The sequence below is a fragment of the Theropithecus gelada genome, chromosome 13 (genome assembly GCF_003255815.1).
Source record: "Theropithecus gelada isolate Dixy chromosome 13, Tgel_1.0, whole genome shotgun sequence".
NCBI classification, from domain to species: domain Eukaryota; kingdom Metazoa; phylum Chordata; class Mammalia; order Primates; family Cercopithecidae; genus Theropithecus; species Theropithecus gelada.
Window position 1 is genome coordinate 52,448,968 of NC_037681.1, and position 18,735 is coordinate 52,467,702.

Sequence of the window (18,735 nt, forward strand, 5' to 3'; positions counted from 1 at the left end):
AAAAAAAAAAAAAAAAAAAAAAAAAAAAAAAAAAAAAAAAACTACAAAGCTGTAACACATGATTTTTACACCTAGTTACTATAAAACTCAGGAAAGTACTTATTAGCTTTGAATGAAGTCACATGGAAAGCACTTTTACTAAATTACAAAAAAAAAAAAAACTCTAATGCATTATCAGGAAGATTTTATAATACAACGAGGCATATTGCTCAGCAAGAAAGGGCTCTATAAGAAAAGCAACGGCCAGTCGCGGTGGCTCACACCTGTAATCCCAGCACTTTGGGAGGCCGAGGCGGGCGGATCACGAGGTCAGGAGATGAAGACCATCCTGGCTAGCAAAAAATTAGCTGGGCGTAGCGGCGGGTGCCTGTAGTCCCAGTTACTCGGGAAGCTGAGGCAGGAGAATGGCGTGAACCCAGGAGGCGAAGGTTGCAGCGAGCCGAGATTGCGCCACTGCACTCCAGCCTGGCGACAGAGACTCCATTAAAAAAAAAAAAAAAACCACTATGAAATCAAAAAGACTCTTCCAAAGAGCTGAATTGTTACACCCAATCTATTGTGATATACAGTACCATGTTATGTCATGAACATGTGCTGGTGAATTACCAGTGCTTTAAATGGCAATGTTTCATTAAGGAGGCTGTTCTGCTTTACATATCTGAAAATTACTTACAAAGTATCTGTATCTCCTGGCCCGGTGCAGTGGCTCAGGCCTGTAATCCCAGCATTTTGGGCAGCTGAGGCGGGTGGACCACCTGAGGTCAGGAGTTCGAGACCAGCCTGGCCAATATAGGAAAACCCTGTCTCTACCAAAAATACAAAAATTAGATGGCCATGGTGGCATTCGTCTGTAATCCCAGCTACTCGGGAGACTTAGGCAGGAGAATCACTTGAACCTGGGAGGCAGAGGTTGCAGTGAGCCAAGATCATGCCACTGCACTCCAGCCTGGGGGAGAGAGGGAGACTCTGTCTTAAATAAATAAATAATAAAACCTGGTTCCTTGTTTGCCATGTGGAATTAGGCAAATCTTTTAACTCCTCTGAGCTTCAGGGTTTTGTTGTTGTTGTTGTTGTTTTTGAGACGGAGTCTCACTCAGTCACCCAGGCTGGAATGCAGTGGCAAAATCTCGGCTCACTGCAATCTCCACCTCCTGGGTTCAAGCAATTCTCCTGTCTCAGCTTCTCAAGTAGCTGGGACTACAGGCACACACCACCATAACCGGCTTATTTTTGTATTTTTAGTAGAGACAGGGTTTCACCATATTCATCAGGCTAATCTCAAACTCCTGACCTCAGGTGATCCACCTGCCTCGGCCTCCCAAAGTGCTGGCATTAAAGGCATGAGCCACCGTACCCAGCCAAGCTTCAGGGTTTTTTTGCATGTAAAATTAGGATAATTTTTATGTCATAAGGAGGATCAAATGAAATAAGATAGAGGAAACTGAGCCAGGCACAGTTGCTTACGCCTGTAATCCCAGCACTTCGGGAGGCCGAGGCAGGTGGATTGTTTGACTTCAGGAGTTCAAGACTAGCCTGGGCAACATGGGAAAAATCCATCTCTACTAAAAATATGAAAAATTGGGTGGGCATAGTAGTGCACGATTGCAGTCCCAGCTACTCAGGGGCAGAAGCGAGAGGATCGCTTGGGAGTCCAGGCTGCCCTGATCACACCACTGTATTCTACCCTGGACGACAGAGCGAGACCCTGTCTCGGAAAAAAAAAAAAAAAAAAAAAGAGATGAAACTGCTTTGTAAACTGAAGTTACACAAATGTAATTGAAATTCATTTTGTCTTCTCTACATTACTTACCAAGCCACTTCATTAGCTTTTCAATTTTATGTATTTATTTATTTATGTCTGGGACAGGATCTCACTCTGTTGCCCAAGCTGGAATACGGTTGCGCAAACCTGGCTTACTGCAACCTTCACCTTGCGGGTTCAATCGATTCTCCTTCCTCAGCCTCTCAAGTAGCTGGGACTACAGGCGCATGCCACCACAACCAGCTGATTTTTGCATTTTTAGTAGAGAGGGGGTTTTCCCATGTTGGCCAGACTGATCTTGAACTCCTGGCCTCAAAAGATCTACCTGCCTCAGCCTCCCTAAGTGCTGGGATTACAGCACTTTGTAAGCCACCACGCCTGGCCCTTCATTAGCTTTTTACTTTGTTGTTTTAAAATAATTTGCAGGAAATAACTTGTTCAGAAAAATTAAGAATTTGATCCAGCACCCACCAACACCCATCCACCCCTACCCCACCCCCCAACACTCACACACAAAAAGGTATTTGCAAATAAATACACAGAATTTATTGAGTGTAAATGGGCCCTCTGAGCACAGTGTGTGGAGAGGGACACCCAACCACCTCTCAAGAAGACCTAGAAATATGTATTCCAGGTTAGGTAAGTCACTTTCCAGAGAAATAAGAGAAATATCTGTTTGTGGCTAATATTGGAAGGCAACCACTCTACCTGTAGCTCCCTTGTCTCTACTACCAAACAACATGCCCAAGCAATCTTACCACCCATCTCAGAAATTTTGGTATATCAAGGAACATACCAAATGGGTTTTTGAAAGGCATGAATCTAGTGTGTTCTTCAATTTTTACGATACATAAGTGATCTCAACAATGAGAATAAAAAACCAGGCATGGTGGCTCACACCTGTAATCCCATCATTCTGGGAAGCCGAGGCAGGTGGATCACTTGAGGTCAGGGGTTCCAGACCAGCATGGCCAACATGGTGAAACCCTGTCTCTACTAAAAATACAAAAACTAGCTGGGCATGGTGGCTCGTGCCTGTAGTCCCAGCTACTCGGGAGGCTGAGGCAGGAGAATCACTTGAACCAGGGAGGTGGAGGTTGCAGTGAGCCAAGATTGCGCCACTGCATTCCAGTCAGGACAACAGAGCGAGACTACATCTCAAAAAAAAAAGAGAGAGAGGATAAGAATGAATGAAAAGGCAACCTTACTGACATTTCAAATCCTTAAATTGCCAATTGTTTCTGCCACTTCTCATATGAAGTTATATTTAGACTTTTTCCTAAAATGTCCTGATTTTCAGTTTTAATTTTTTTAATGTTTTTTTCTTTCTTTTTAGAGATGGGTTCTCCATATGATGTCCAGGCTGCAGTGCAATTGCTATTCACAGGAGCAATCTTAGAACACTACAGCCCCGAACTCCTGGCCTCAAGATATTCTCCTGCCTCAGTTTCCCAAATAACTGGGACTATAGGTGCATGCCACAGTGGTGGTGATTTTCAGTTTTTAAATGTGTTGATTTTATGCTTTCCTTTTCAATCCAAATTATTTATTATCACTTAATGTTCATAAATAGGTCATGGGTTATTAAGTGATAGGCAAAATATGTAACTTTGATATCTCTTAATTTTAGGTTGCCCAAAGCCATTCCATATTAATTTAAATTGAAACCATTTCCCTTTTAAAAGACAAAGTCAGAGGCCAGGAACAGTGGCTCATGCCTCTGTAACCCTAGCACTTTGGGAGGCCAAGGTGTGAGAATTGCTTAAGCCCAATAGTTAGAGACCAGCCTGAGCAATATAGTAAGATCCCATGTCTTAAAAAAAAAAAAAAAGACAAAGTCAGACAGTAAAATGGAGATTAATAGTTATGCCACCTGGCCGGGCATGGTGGCTCATGTCTGTAATTCCAGCACTTTGGGAGGCCGAGCTGGGCGGATCACTGGAGGTTCGGAGTTTGAGAGCAGCCTGGCCAACATGGTGAAACCCCGTCTCTGCTTAAATTACAAAAATTAGTTGGGCATGGTGGCACAGGCCTGTAATCCCAGCTACTTGGGAGGATGAGGCAGGAGAATCGCTAGAACCCAGGAGGTAGAGGTTGCAGCGAGCCAAGATTGCGCCACTGCACTCTGCCCTGGACAACAGAGCAAAAATTCCGTCTCAAAAATATATTTTTTAAAAGTTCTGCCATCCAATGTTAACACATGACTGTTGTTTAAAATGTGTTCCCCTATAAGGCTGAATCCAGTGGCTCATGCCTGTAATCCCAGCACTTTGAGAGGCTGAGGTGGGCAGGTCGCTTGAGGCCGGGAGCTCAAAACCAGCCTAGGCAACATGGCCCAGGAGTCGGAGACCAGCATGGGCCACAAAATGAGACTCCTTCTTTACAAAAAATACAAAAAGTTATCTGGGCATGGTGGCACGGTCCTGTAGTCCTAGCTACTCGGGCAGCTGAGGTGGGAGGTTCACTTGAGCCCTGGGAGGTCAAGCCTGCAATGAGCTGTCCTCACACCACTGCACTCCAACCTGGGCGACAGAGAGAGACCCTGTCTCAAAAAAAAAAAAATGCCGGGCATGGTGGCTCATGCTGTAATCCTAGCACTTCAGGAGGCCGAGGCAGGAGGATCACACGAGGTCAGGAGTTTGAGACCAGCCCGGCCAACACGGTGAAACCCTGTCTCTACTAAAAATACAAAAATTAACCAACCATGGTGGCATGAGCCTGTAGTCCCAGCTACTCGGGAGGCTGAGGCAGGAGAATCGCTTGAACCTGGGAGGCAGAGGTTGCAGTGAGCCGAGATGGTGCCACTGCACGCCAGCCTGGGTGACAAGGCAAGACTCTCAAATAAATAAATAAATAAATATACTTGATATCTATAATATCTATAATATATCTTGATATTGGCCAGGCGCGGTGGCTCAAGCCTGTAATCCCAGCACTTTGGGAGGCCGAGACGGGCAGATCATGAGGTCAGGAGATCAAGACCATCCTGGCTAACATGATGAAACCCCGTCTCTACTAAAAAATACAAAAAACTAGCCGGGCGCGGTGGCGGGCACCTTGTAGTCCCAGCTACTCGGGAGGCTGAGGCAGGAGAATGGCATAAACCCAGGAGGCGGAGCTTGCAGTGAGCGGAGATTGTGCCACTGCACTCCAGCCTGGGCGACAGAGCAAGACTCTGTCTCAAAAAAAAAAAAAAAATTTATATATATATATATATCTCTCTCGATATCCATAATATCTCAATTGCCCAGATTTGATCATTATACTCTGTATGCAAGTAAAATATCAAAATATCACATGTACCCCTCAAATATGTACAAAATTATGTATCAGTCGATAAATGGGATGAACTAAAATGAAATTTTTTATTATTATTATTATTATTATTTTTAGAGATGGAGGAGTCTCGCTGTGTTGCCCAGGCTGGAGTGCAGTGGCGCCATCTCGGCTCACTGCAACCTCCACTTCCCGGGTTCAAGCAATTCTCCTGCCTCAGCCTCCCGAGTAGCTGGGATTACAGGCACACGCCGCCATGCCTGGCTAATTTTTTTGTATTTTAGTAGAGACGGGGTTTCACCATGTTGCCCAGGCTGGTCTCGAACTCCTGAGCTCAGGCAATTTGCCTGCCTCAGCCTCCCAAAGTGCTGGGATTACAGGCATGAGCCACCACACCCGGCCTGTTATTTTTACTCCCTCCTCGCTTTGACACAATAATTCTACTTCTAGAATTTTATCCCATGCAAATATGCAAAGAAATTATTATATGTATTATACCTTTGCGAATATGCAAAGATATAAATATATTTATTATGCCATTGTTTTTATTTATATTTATGTATTTTTTTATTTGAGAGGGAGTCTCGCTTTGTCGCTCAGGCTGGAGTGTAGTGGCACAATCTATGCCCACTGCAACCTCCGTCTTCCAGGTTCAAGCAATTCTCTCACCTCAGCCCCCCAAGCAGCTGGGATTACAGGTGCATTCCATTATGCCTGACTAATTTTGTATTTTTAGTAGAGATGGGGTTTCACCATTTTGGCCAGGCTGGTCTCGAACTTCTGACCTCAACTGATCCACCTGCCTTGGCCTCCCAAAATGCTGGGATTACAGGTGTAAGCCACCTAGCTCGGACTATTTTTATATTCTTAATTGACAAAAATTGTACATATTTATGGTGTACAGAATGATGTTTTGAAATACATATATGTTTAATAATGGCTAAATTAACCTAATTAACATATGTATTACCTCAAATACAATTTTTTTGTGGTAAAAATACCTAAAATCTCTCTTAACAATTTTTAGGTATATAATACATTGTTATTAGCTATAGTCACCATGTTGTACCATAAAAATATACCATAGATTTTAATAGAAAAGATTAGGAATAGGTTAAATTGTATATCTCAATACAATGGAGTACTGTGTAAGCATTGAAAAGAACAAGTAGAACTATAGATGAAAATACATTTACATAATTTTATGTGAAACATGGATATTGTAAGAAAATCTTTTTTTTTTTTTTTTTTTTTTTTTTGAGACAGAGTCTCCCTCTTTTTGCCCAGGCTAAAGTGCAATGGCTCGATCTCAGCTCACTGCAATCTCTGCCTCCTGGGTTCAAGCAATTCTCCTGCCTCAGGCTCCTGAGTAGCTGGAATTAGAGGGGCATGACACCACGCCGACTAATTTTGTATCTTAATAGAGACAGGGTTTCACAATGTTGGCCAGGCTGGTCTCCAACTCCTGATCTCAGGTGATCCGCTTGACTTGGCCCCCCAAAGTGCTGGGATTACAGGCATGAGCCACCATACCTGGCTAATTTTTTTGTATTTTTAGTAGAGACAGGGTTTGACCATGTTGGCCAGGCTAGTCTCAAACTCCTGACCTCAGGTGATCCATCTGCCTTGGCCTCCCAAAGTGCTGAAATTACAAGGTGAGCCACCGCGCCCAGCTGAGATTATATTTTTGTACATATCTATTTGTATGTTCATAGGAAAAACTCTAAAATGATATATACCAAACTCTTTTTTTTTTTTTTTTTTTTTTTAAAGAGACACAGTTTCACCACGTTGCCCAGGCTGCTCTCAAACTCCTGGGCTGATACAATCCGCCCACCTCACCCTCCTAAAGTACAGGGATTACAGGCGTGTGCCACCAGTGCCTAGTCACACCAAAATACTAACAGTGGTTACCTGTGGAGAGGGAAAATGGGGAGTGGAAATCTGCTTTTTATAAAATTTAGATTGTTGAAACTGTTTTGTTTTTTTTTTTAAGCAAAAGCACGATTTGTTTTACAATTAAAAGAGTAACAATATTTAGATAAATTTTCTTTAATTGGAAAATACGTAGTTTTTTGTTTTTTGTTTTGAGGCAGAGTTTCTCTCTTGTTGCCCAGGCTAGAGTGCAGTGGCACAATCTCAGCTCACTGCAACCTCCATCTCCTGGGTTCAAGCGATTCTTCTGCCTCAGCCTCCTGATTTGGGATTACAGGCCCATGCCACCACACGAGGCTATTTTTGTATTTTTAGTAGAGATGGGGTTTCTCCATGTTGGTCAGGCTGGTCTCAAACTCCCGACCTCAGGTGATCCGCCCGCCTCGGCCTCCCAAAGTGCTGGGATTACAGGCGTGAGCCACTGTGTCCAGCCAAATATGTAGATTTTTAAATTATAAGTAACACATAAATCAATGAGAAGAGTATTTATGTGAATAATGGATCTAATTCATTGTGTAATAGTATTAAAAAAAAAACTCTGGGCCGGGTGCGGTGGCTCACAGCTATAATCCCAGCACTTTGGGAGGCCAAAGTGGGCAGATCACGAGGTCAGGAGATCAAGACCTGCCTGACCAACATGGTGGAAACCCCCCGTCTCTACTAAAAATACAAAAAATTAGCTGGGTATGGTGGTGGGCACCTGTAATCCCAGCTACTCGGGAGGCTGAGACAGAATAATCATAATCGATTGAACCCAGGAGGCGGAGGTTGCAGTGAGCCAAGATCGCACCACTGCACTCCAGCCTGGGCAACACAGTGAGACTCCATCTCAAAAAAAAAAAAAAAAAAATCTCTGAGTTCATTATTTTTTCTTTCACTAAAGCATTTAGCAAGCATCTATTATTTGTCAAGACCTCATGGAGAGTTTGCAGAGAAGAGTTAACACAGCAAGCCTAAGACCGCTATCCTTGGAAAGGCCTGCTTGCAAAATTGGACCTTGGCTGCTAGTGTCTGAGAACTTAAATAACAGTTTCCCAGCACTTTGGGAGGCTGAGGTGGGTGGATTATGAGGTCAGGAGTTCAAGACCAGCCTGTCCAAGATGGTGAAACCCCATCTGTACTAAAAATACAAAAAAAATTAGCTGTGCATGGTGGCAGGTGCCTGTAATCCCAGCCACTCAGGAGGCTGAGGCAGGAGAATTGCTTGAACCTGGAAGGTGGAAGTTGCAGTGAGTCGAGATCATGCCACTGCACTCCAGCTGGGGTGACAGAACGAAACTCATCTCAATAATAATAATAATAATAATAGTTTCCTACAGTGATATAAAACTTTTCCTCCCTTTATTTATTTATTTATTTTTTGAGACAGTGTCTAACTCCGTTGCCCAGCTTGGAGTGAACTGGCATGATCTAGCTCACTGCAGCCTCCACTTCCTGGGTTCAGTCAATCCTCCCACCTCAGCCTCTCCAGCACCTGGGACTACAAGCATGCCCCACAACACCTGGCTAATTTTTCTATCTTTTGTAGAGGCGTGGTATTACCATGTTGCCTAGGTTGGTCTCGAACTCCTGGGATCAAGTGATCCACCCACCTCAGCCTCTTAAAGTTCTGGGATTACAGGTATGAGCCAAGGCGCCCAGCCAAAACTTTTCCTGAACAATAGTAGCTCACTGTACCTAAGCTATACAAACAATACGGTGTATGTTAAGCACCTGCCTTCCTTCTAGGAGTCTGGAATTTTGATAGGTGTTAGGCAGAGGGTGCCTATATGACTAGTCCCAACACAAAGCCCAAGCACTGAGTTTCTGATGAGTGTTTCTGGTAGACAACATTTTACCCATGTCCTCTGAACCTGTTGCTGGAGGAATTAAGCATATCCTTTGTTAACTCCACTGGGAGGACTCTTGGAACCTTGTTTGTACCTGGTTTCCTCCAGACTTTGTCCCATGCACCTTTCCTTTTGCTGATTTTGCTTTGTGTCCTTTTGCTGTACTAAATCATGCTGTCTGTATAAAATTAGCTGGGCACGGTGGCTCATGCCTGTAATCCCAGCATTTTGGGAGGCTATGTCTAGCGGATCACTTGAGGTTGGGAGTTTGAGGGCAGCCTGACCAACATGGTGAAACCCTGTCTCTACTAAAAATAGAAAAATTAGCTGGGCATGGTGGCATGTGCCTGTAGTCCCAGCTACTTGGGAGGCCGAGGCAGGAGGATCGTTTGAACCCGGGAGGCAGAGGTTGCAGTGAGCCGAGATCGTTCCATTGCACTCCAGCCTGGGTGACACAGCAAAGCTCCGTCTAAAAAAACAAATAAATATACTGAGTCCTGTGAGTACTCCTAGTGAAATGAATCACCTAAGTGGAGGTGATGTTGAGGATCTTAAACTGTTGGGAAGTTTAGAGTAAATATAAATTGCAGTCCCTGCCCTCATAAACTTGTATTCTAGGTCAGCTACATCAGACATATACATGTGATACATTTAAATAACAATACAAGGTGGTAAGTGATTAAAGGTTAAGATGAATGACCCTAAAGTCTGAAGAAGTTCAGGCTGAGCACGGTGGCTCACACCCATAATCTCAGCATTTTGGGAGGCTGAGGCAGGAGGATCACACTTGAGCTTAGGAGTTCTAGACCAGCCTCAGTAATGTCACGAGACCTCATCTCTACTAAAAACAAACAAACAAACAAAAAAGTAGCCAGGCATGGTGGTGAGAGTCTCCAACTCTTGGGAGGCTGAGGTGGGAGGATTACTTGAACCCGGGAGGTAGAGTCTGCACTGAGTTGTGATTGCGCTACTGCACTCCAGCCTGGGTGACAGAGCGAGATCCTGTCTCAAATTTTTTTTTCTTTTTTTTTTTTTGAGACAGAGTCTTGCTCTGTCACCAGGCTGGAGTGCAGTGGCGCCATCTTGGCTCCCTGCAACCTCTGCCTCCTGGGTTCAAGCCACTCTCCTGCCTCAGCCTCCCAAGTAGTGGGTATCTTTCAAACAGTATTGAACCAAGAATAAATTTTTAAGCAAAGCCTCAAAGGAAAAGCCTGTATGGGAGGGCTGGGGAACATCATACAAATGGAAACATTAATGAAGACAGTAAGTGGAGAAATGGGTATCTGACAAGATAGAGGGTCTCAGAATAAGAGTCTTTCCCAAAACACTGCAGTTGCTGGCAACCACCTTTGAAAACAGGCAACTCCTTTTATGTGTCCCAACATTTACCCAGTGCTAACATCTACTCTGCTTTTCATGCGTGCTGGAGTCCAGTATAGATTTTTTTTTTTTTTTTGAGATGGAGTTTCACTTATTTTGCCCAGGCTGAGTGCAATGGCGCAGTCTCGGCTCACCCCAACATCCGCCTCCCAGGCTCAAGTGATTCTCCTGCCTCAGTCTCCTGAGTAGCTGGGATTAGAGGCATGTGCCACCACGCCTGGCTAATTTTGTATTTTTAGTAGAGATGGGGTTTCTCCATGTTGGTCAGGCTGGTCTCCAACTCTCGACCTCAGGTGATCCGCCTACCTCGGCCTCCCAAAGTGCTGGGATTACAGGTGTGAGCCACTGCGCCCGGCCCACTACAGATTTTCATGCATGCTGGAGTCCACTATAAATACAGATATGTAAGATTATATTTATATACCTAAATATTTTATTTAGAAGGCCGACTGAATACACCCTCTGGTAATCTAGATTGCCATTCTAGGGCATTCATTTAAAGTTTCATATTAACTGACTCTGCTGTGTTTCCTTGGCATTATAGCTAATCAAGTTGAGCAGGTCAGGTAACAATTTATACTTACACCTACTATTTCAAAACCACGAGCTCATTCACATTTTCACTGAAGTAACAAATCCTCCATAAACTTGAAAATCTCAAACTGGTGACTCGGAGTTTTGGTTTTGTTTTTTATTTTGTTTATTTTATTTTCCAGATGGAGTCTTGCTGTCTTGCCCAGGCTGGAGTGCAATGGCGTGATCTCGGCTCACTGCAATCTCCACCTTTCAGGTTCAAGCGATCCTCCTGCCTCAATCTTCTGAGTAACTGGGACTACAGGCATGAGCCGCCGCACCTGGCCTGGTTTGTTTGTTTTTAAATTTTGAGGCCAGGTGCGGTGGCCCATATCTGTGATTCCAGCACTTTGGGAGACCAAGGCAGGCCGATTACTTGAGGTCAGGAGTTCAAGACCAGCCAGGCCAACATGGTAAAACCACGTCGCTACTAAAAACACAAAAATTAGGCCAGGCACAGTGGCTCACGTCTATAATCCCAGCACTTTGGGAGGCCAAGGCGAGTGGATTACCTGAGGTCAGGAGTTCGAGACCAGTCTGGCCAACATGGCGAAACCCCGTCTCTATTAAAAATACAAAAATTAGCTGGATGTGGTGGCAGGCACCTGTAATCCCAGCTACTGGGGAGGCTGAGGCAGGAGAATTGCTTGAACCCGGGAGGCGGAGGTTGCAGTGAGCCGAGATCTTGCCACCGCCCTCCAGCCTGGGCAATAAGAGCAAGACTCCCATCTCAATAAATAAATAAATAAATAAAAATACAAAAAGTAGCCAGGCTTTGTGGCAGGCACCTGTAGTCCCAGCTACTTAGGAGGCTGAGGCAGGAGAATTGCTTGAACCCAGGAGGCGGAGGTTGCAGTGAGCCAAGATTGTGCCACTGCACTCCAGCCTGGGTGACAGAGCAAGATTCCTTCTCAAAAATAAATAAATAAATAAATAAATAAATAAATAAATAAATAAAATTTTGAGCTGGGCATGGAAGCTGAGGCAGGAGGATCCCTTGAGCCTAGGAGTTTGAGACCCCATTGAGCTATAATTCTGACACCACACTTCAGCCTGGCTGACAGAGCGAGACTGTGTATCTAAAAATAATGAAATAACAATGATTTTTAAGCCAATAACTCTCACACAATAGATTTCACATAAAAATTTAGAATTCTGGTTTCTGGTTTCTCTTGAAAAACTTAAAAAATCTGGCAATGTTAAGCTTCACATTCCTGAAAGGCAAAAATTAGTGGGAGCTAGCTGGGTGCTGTGGCTCATGCCTATAATCCCAGTGCTTTGGGAGGCTAGGATAAGTGGATTGGTTGAGCCCAGGAGTTTGAGATCAGCCTGGCCAATGCAGTAAAACCCCATCTTTACAAAAAATACAAAAATTAGCTGGGCTATGGTGGTGTGCACTTGTGGTCCCAACTACTCAGGAGGCGGAGGCAGGAGGGCCACTTGAGCCCTGGAGGTTGAGGGTGCAGTGAGCCATGATTGTGCCACTGTACTCCAGCCTGGACGACAGAGAGACCTTGTCTCAAAAAGAAAATAAAATCAGCTCAGTGGGAGCTGAGTAACAGCTGTCCTGTTCAATTGTAGGATGCAGCTCTTTAGCTTCTCATAGTTTCCATCATTCACATCACACATGCATTTTTGCATGCCATGCAACCCATGCATGGAACCCATATATGTTATATGCCTGACCACTGTTGCTATTGGAAGTTTTGGCCACTGCATTAAACTATAAACTCCATCTTATTCCCCATTATAATCCTGACACCCCATTCATTGCTTGATACATTGTCTGTTTCTTAATATCTATTCAATGAACAAATGAATAATATGTGCCACATTGTGGACTCAATTCAGGGAGATGATTTAATAGTTCAGAATTATGTTTTTCCTTATTAATACAGAGATTGGATAACAATTGTTACTTGTCTCATCCCTCCCCTCCAACCATATCTTTCAATTTGCTTTTCTTATTTTAGGTTTTCTGCCTTTTTCAAAATTAGCCATTTCCTCACTGGACTCTACATGTGCCAATTTTTTTTTTTTTTACTAATTTTTTTAGTTGAAAAGAGGTCCTTAATATCTGTCATTGGTCCATACTTCAAATCTAGAATCTCTCAAATTGAAGGTTTGAAGAGTTCCTTAGAAGGCAAGTGGGGCCGAAATATCCAAAAAAAGCTATTTGATGGTAGGCAATGTGGTACATAAGTATGGGTTAAAGTGATAAAGTGACTGAATGTCCTGGATTAGTTAGCACAGTACCCAGCTCCTTCTTTTTGTCCTGGTGAAACTGGCTCAGATTCCATTCAAGATTAAGTGTTCTGAAAGTTCTTACAATCTGAAAACTGGGAGACTCTCACGCTAGGTGGAATGGCTAGCCGGGTTGGGATCTCATCTAGGCACATTATAAGGCCAGGGTAATACCAAGGCACTATATTTTTTTTCTTTCTTTACTTTTCTTCTTTTTTTTTTAAGAGACAGGGTCTCATTATGTTACCCAGGCTGGATTCCAATTTCTGAGCTCAAGTAATCCTCCTGAGTAGCTGGGACGTCAGGTGTGCACCACTGTGTCTGAAGGCACTGTTTTTTCTTTTTTGACACAAATTTAGGAAGATGTTAATTCACAACAGTCTTCAGACTGAGATATAATTCCAAGGGGCAGAAGATGTGAGTTTAGAGCACTAAAACATGAGATTCCAGTAGAGTCAGAAATCTGAACTGGCATTACAGGTGTAAGAGAGAAAAACAAAATTTATTGAGCTCTGTCATGTTGCAGGCATCATGCTGGAGGCTTTAGATGTACTCTTTCATTTTGTACTGTTTTTTTTTTTTTTTTCTGAGATGGAGTCTCGCTCTGTCGCCCAGGCTGGAGTGTAGTGGTGCGATCTTGGCTCACTGCAAGCTCCGCCTCCCGGGTTCATGCCATTCTCCTGCCTCAGCCTCCCGAGTAGCTGGGACTACAGGTGCCTGCCACCATGCCTGGCTGATTTTTTTTGCATTTTTGGTAGAGATGGATTTACACCGTGTTAGCCAGGATGGTCTTGATCTCCTGACCTCGTGATCTGCCTGCCTTGGCCTCCCAAAGTGCTGGGATTACCGGCGTGAGCCACTGCGCCTGGCCTCATTTCGTAATTTTTACAGAGGAATTAACTAGAATAGCAACCCCAGTCCTACTAACTCTAAAATCCCATATTTTTACCGTACAAAAAAACAGCAAAAGTGCAGAAAAGCACAGTCAACATTAAGTACAACCAGATAGCAGAGACTCAGTAAATGGGAGGCTGGAGGCCCAAAACCCAACATGATGCACATGAATGAAAGATCACTTGTGCTTCAGGGGCTAAAGATATATTTATTTCTTAATTAAAATAGAAACAGACTATATAAAAATATTATTCTTGAGATCCTAGATTTTTACCTTAAATTACTGAAGTAGTATGTGTAATTAACTAATATGTGATGTTGGGCAAATAACAGACTTGTAGAGCCCCAAATTCTTTATTTAAAAAAACTGAGGCCAAACGAGGTGGCTCACACATGTAACCCCAGCACTGTGGGAGGCCGAAGTAGGCAGATTGAGCTTGAGCTTAGGAGTTTGAGACCAGAATGGACAACATGGTGAGACCTCATCTCTAAACAAAATACAAAAATTAGCCGGACATGGTGGTGTGCACCTGTGTTCCTAGCTACTCAGGAGGCTGAGGTGGAAGGATAACTTGAGTCTGAGAGGTTGAGGCTGCAGTGAGCCGTGATCTTGCCATTGCACTGTATACTCTGGTCTGGGTGACAGAGCGAGACTCTGTCTCGGAGTGGGGTGGGGAAAGAGACGATAATGCTTAACTCAAGTAGCAATATTTTAACAAGGCACTAAAAGTTCTTCTGCTTAGTTCAGAATACAGGTTCAATAAATGTTAGCAAGTAGTAGTAGTAACCATCATCACTGTCACTGCTGTTCTCTCCTTAAACTTAAGCATGTTTTTTGTTTTTTTGAGACTCAGTCTTGCTCTGTTGCCCAGGCTGAAATACAGTGGTGTGATCTTGGCTCACTCCAACCTCTGCTTCCCAGGTTCAACTGATTCTCCTGCCTCAGCCTCCCATGTAGCTGGGAACACAGATACGTGCCACAAGCATGCCCAGATAATTTTTTGTATTTTTGGTAGAGGTGGGGTTTCACCATGTTGGCCAGGCTGGTCTTGAACTCCTGACCTCAAGTGATCCACCTGTCTTGTCTTCCCAAAGTGCTGGGATTACAGGTGTGAGCCACAGCATCCAGCCTTAAGCGTGTTAATTAAGGTTTTTATAATTCAGCAAAATGGTTGGGAAACGCTTTTTTTTTTTTTTTTGTGATGGAGTCTCACTCTGTTGCCCAGGCTGGAGTGCAGTGGCCGGATCTCGGCTCACTGCAAGCTCTGCCTCCCGGGTTTATGTCATTCTCCTGCCTCAGCCTCCCGAGTAGCTGGGACTACAGGCGCCCGCTACATTGCCCGGCTAGTTTTTTTGAATTTTTTAGTAGAGACGGGGTTTCACCGTGTTAGCCAGGATGGTCTCGATCTCCTGACCTCGTGATCCACCCGCCTGGGCCTCCCAAAGTGCTGGGATTACAGGCTTGAGCCACCGCGCCCGGCCAGGAAATGCTCTTAAATGAGAAGCTTAAGCTGCCATCTGAACATGAGGTAAAAGGAAATTCTACACGTAATCACTGTGATAAATTGCTTGCAAAGATGGCCACAACAATTCCTCCTATCCTTATATATATGCCCCTTTGCAATGTGAGTTTGCTACTTCTCTATCAAGATGTGGAGTTTGTTTTCCTATATTTTGCACTGGAGTTGGCCTTATGACTTGCTTTGACAATAGAATGTAGTACAAATGACACTGTGCAACTCTGGATTTTAGGTTTTGAGAGATCTTACAGCTTCCACTCACACTCTCTTGGAAACCAGATGCAATGTAAAGAAGTCAGGGCTGTCCTGCTAGAGACATATGTCCCAGCTGATAGCCACAACCAACCTCTGAACACACAAATGAGGCTAGCTAGGTCATACAGCCATTCAGTCAAGCCATCAGATGACTGCATCCACATGAATGGTCCACAGCAAGGCCATCAGAAGAACCATCCAGCTGAACTTACCCCAAATTGCTGAGCCACAAAGTTGTGAGTAAATAAATGTCTGCTATCTTAAGCCAGTGAGTTTTGGAGTGGTATATTATATAGCACCAGAAATCTAACACAATCATTATGTTTGAATTGTTTTTCAAATTACTCATATTTATTAAATGAGTACCATAAGCAAGGTGTCAGGCTAGATGCAAAAAGTGAGGCAAAATGTATAAAATGTGACCACTGCCTTCAGTAAGTTTATAATCTATATCAAGAGGTGATGAAGTGTTTAAATAAGCATCACGCAGGGCAATATAGTATAAGAGCCATAGAGTAACACAACCATATTGTCATAACAACTGAAAAACAAGATCATTTCTGCTGGAGGTGATAATGGAATAATTTATCAAGAATGTAACATTAGAGTTGGACGTGGTGGCTCACGCCTGTAATCCCAGCACTTTGGGAGGCCGAGGCAGGTGGATCACGAGGTCAGGAGTTCGAGACCATCCTGGTTAACATGGCAAAACCTGTCTCTACTAAAAATACAAGAAATTAGCCAGGTGTGGTGGCATGTGCCTGCAGTCCCAGCTACTCAGGAGGCTGAGGCAGGAGAATGGCGTGAACCCGGGAGGCGGAGGTTGCAGTGAGCCAAGATCGCGCCGAGGCACTCCAGCCTGGGTGACAGAGTGAGACTGTCTCAGAAAAAAAAAAGGAATATAACATTAGAGGTAAGTCTTGAAGGACTTCAACAGTGGAAGTAGCAGGAGAGGCCATTCTAAGTGAATGAAAAATGACAGAAGAGTAATTGCAGTCCTGGAAAAGAGCAAAGTTGGTACAGACCAATAGTCTAGATTAGCCAGATTATAGTGAAAATGTAGAGGAAATGTTGGGGAACCATTCTTTATTCAAAAACTGTCTTCCTCATGGCCAACCATAGTGGCTCATGCCTGTAATCCCAGCATTTTGGGAGGTCAAGGTGAGTGGATCACTTGAGCTCAGGAATTCAAGACCATCTGGGGTAACATAGTGAGACCTCATCTCAACTAAAAAAAAAAAAAAAAAAAAAAATTCGAATGGGTGCCATGGCTCATGCCTGTAATCCCAGCACTTCGTGAGGCCGAGGCGGGCGGATCACGAGGTCAGGAGATCAAGCCCTTCCTGGACAACATGGAGAAACCCCATCTCTATTAAAAATAAAAAATTAGCTGGGCATGGTGGCACATGCCTGTAATCCCAGCTACTCGGGAGGCTGAGGCAGGAGAATCGCTTGATCCAGGGAGTCAGAGGTCGCAGTGAGCTGAGATGGCACCACTGTACTCCAGTCTGGCAACAGAGCGAGACTCCATCTCAAAAAACAAATAAATTTTTAAAAAAGTAGCCCAGCATGGTGGTGCATGCCTGCAGTCCCAGTTACTCAGGAGGCTGAGGCAGGAGGGTGGTTTGAGCAAGGAGACCAAGGCCGCAGTGAGCAATGATGGCGCCACTGTACTCCAGCTTGGGTGACAGAGTAAGACCCTGTCTCAAAAACAAAAACAAAAAAGCAACAAATCTCCTTGTTAGTATTATGGTGAGTAAAAAATAAAATAACATAAAAATAGAAATAAACTGAACATGGTGGTTCATGCCTTTAATCCTAGCAAATTAGAAGGCTGAAGTGGGAGGATTGCTTGAGGGCTGGAGTTCAAAACTGGCTTGGGCAACATGGTGAGAGAGACCTTGTCTCTACAAAAGAAGCTTTAAAATAAAAAAGAAATAATTTAAAAATATATTTAAAGAAAACAAAAAATAAAAAACGAGCAAGTATCAACTTGATTCCAGGCACTGCTTAGGGAACACAGATGTAAATGCAACCAGTCTGACGCCAGGACCATTTAACCGTTCTACTATTGGGCCCTATCTTGGCTAAGTTAAAAAGTTAGTTACTTTCTTTAGTGATAAAGACTGTAGGGATAACAGGAAAGATAGTTACTTAAGAAGAAAAACTGGCACCAAACTAAATATCCATCAATAGTTGAACAGTAAAATAGGTTGTGGTAAATTCATATAATGGAATACTATATAGCAGTGGAAATGTACCACAGTTACAGAAATCAACAGGGAAGAATTTCAACACTTAATTACTGAGCAGGTAGCCAGGCACAGTGGCTCTTGCCTGTAATCCCAGCACTTTGGGAGACCAAGACAGGAGGACTGCTTGAGCCCAGGGGTTTGAGACCAACTTGGGCAACATAGTGAGACTCCATCTCTATTTTCTTTTTTTTTTTTTTTTTTTTTTTTTTTGAGACGGAGTCTCGCGCTGTGTCACCCAGGCTGGAGTGCAGTGGCGCGATCTCGGCTCACTGCAAGCTCCACCTCCCAGGTTCAGGCCATTCTCCTGCCTCAGCCTCCGAGTAGCTGGGACTACAGGCGCCCGCCACCACGCCCGGCTAGTTTTTTGTATTTTTAGTAGAGACGGGGTTTCACCATGTTAGCCAGGATGGTCTCGATCTCCTGACCTCGTGATCCGCCCGCCTCGGCCTCCCAAAGTGCTGGGATTACAGGCTTGAGCCACCGCGCCCGGCCTATTTTCTTAAAATAAAATAAATGAAATTTTAAAAATTTTGAGGAGGGAAAGCAAACAAGGGATACTTGAAATATGATTACATTTCCATAAAGTCAAAGTGAGGCAAAATCATACAACACATTATTTAGAAATACATAAATACACTGTAAACTAAAATGAGGCACGAGAATGATTAATATAAAATTCAGGATAGTGGCTTCCTCTAGAGGGAGAGACAAGACATTAAGATTAGAGAAGGAGCTCACAGAGTGCTTCTAGGAGTTGGTTACATTCATTTTTCTTTTTTTTTTTTTTTTTTTTGAGACGGAGTCTTGCTCTG